Source organism: Pteropus alecto, unplaced genomic scaffold, assembly GCF_000325575.1.
Source record: "Pteropus alecto unplaced genomic scaffold, ASM32557v1 scaffold533, whole genome shotgun sequence".
In the NCBI taxonomy this organism is placed as follows: domain Eukaryota; kingdom Metazoa; phylum Chordata; class Mammalia; order Chiroptera; family Pteropodidae; genus Pteropus; species Pteropus alecto.
Genome location: NW_006434719.1, coordinates 185,262 through 186,910, shown reverse-complemented (window position 1 = coordinate 186,910; position 1,649 = coordinate 185,262). Strand labels below are relative to the sequence as shown.

General features: G+C 34.4%; 1 pseudogene; it reads left to right on the top strand.

The window, feature by feature from the left end:
• The first annotated feature begins 260 nt into the window (after positions 1-260).
• On the top strand, positions 261-1,244 carry LOC102881633 (annotated as a pseudogene).
• Positions 1,245-1,649: the final 405 nt, after the last annotated feature.

Genomic DNA, 1,649 nt, shown 5'->3' with positions numbered 1-1,649 from the left:
TATCTTATTTGATTATTGTTTGTCTCCTTCAATAGAATATAAGTTTTATGAAAATAGAAACTGTTTTCTTCCCTACTGAACTCAACAACCTACAGTTGCACTTGGCATGTAGTAGGCACTAGACAAATATCTGTTTAATAAATCTGAGAATAATAGAGGTAACTCATTTACCTAAGGCATTTCTTCATTTGACTCTTGTATGAGCCAATAGATCTGACTTCTTACATTCTATCTAGGAAGTGAGCTGTGTCTTTTTACTCATGATAATTAAGTCCACTGAGACCACAGTAAGAAGTAACCAAACTACTATAGTGACTAAGTTTCTCTTTGGATGCTCCCAATTTGAAAATGGTAACTTCCTCTTGTTCATCCCTTTTGTCATCTACATATTTATTGTTTTTTGAATACCATTGTATTTTTTGCAGTCAGGATGGATACTCATCTCCACAATCCCATGTATAATTTTATAAGCATTTTCTTATTTCTGGATATCTAGTTCACCACAGCTATCATTCACAAAGATGCTTTCCAAGCTCATCAGTAAAAAGGAAACCATCTCTATGATTGGCTGCCTCTTGCAGATGTGTTTTTTTCCATTCACTGGGAAATTCGGAGGGGATTTTGCTGATGACTGGCCATTGATAAATACGTTACCATCTGTAATTCTCTCTGCTACCCAATCTTTATGACCCCTGGCTGTGAGCTCAGCTCTCCACAGGTCTTATATCTTTGACATTCTTGTGTTACTCCCAAATATTGCATGGATTTCCACAATGACCTTCTGTGGACCCAACCAAATCCATCAGATTTTCTGTGACTTTGAACCTGTGCTGTGTCTAGCCTATGCAGACATGTCCATGATCCTGATTGACGATGTGATCCAAGCTATTGCCATCATTTCCTCTGTCCTGATTATTGCTTTTTCTTACATCAGAATCATCACTGTAGTCCTGAGGATTCCTTCTTTGGGGAGGCTTCCAGAAGGCCTTTTCTATTCATGCATCTCTTCTTGGTGTCTTTCCAATATTCTCTGGTGGTGTATCCCTCATATAGCTTATAAAGATAAAATTATTGATATCTTTGTCAATTTTCCACCTATTTTGGGTATAGCCATTGCATTGATGTTTGCAGTTCCTGCTCCCCTTTTCGACCCTATTATCTAAAGTATAAGAAATAAGGATATGAAGATTGCAATTAAGAAACTTCTCTGCCTTCAGAAGAAGTTTAATGCATCTGCAAGTTAATCTTAGCTCACATACACCTCTTGCTTTGGAAGTTACTTTAACATACTAAATCATAAAATTAACATATAACTTATTCATTGTCACTCTGATATTTTCTATTTATTTCAGTTCTTCTTCCCATGTATGTGTTATTTTATTTATATGAGTTCAATAAAGATACCATAGACTACCTATTTAGACTTACACAGATGGATAAATAATAAATGAAAATGTGATGTTTAAGCCATTCAAATATATTTTGTGACTAATAATTTTATTGTTACATAAGTATTATTACTATTACTATATAAGCATTAGTAACAACTATAGATTATAAAATACAGTGCTTAAAAGCATGAGATCTGTAGAAAAGGTTAAGATTCATATTTCACCAGTACCACAGACTAGCTTTCTGATCTTGAACAA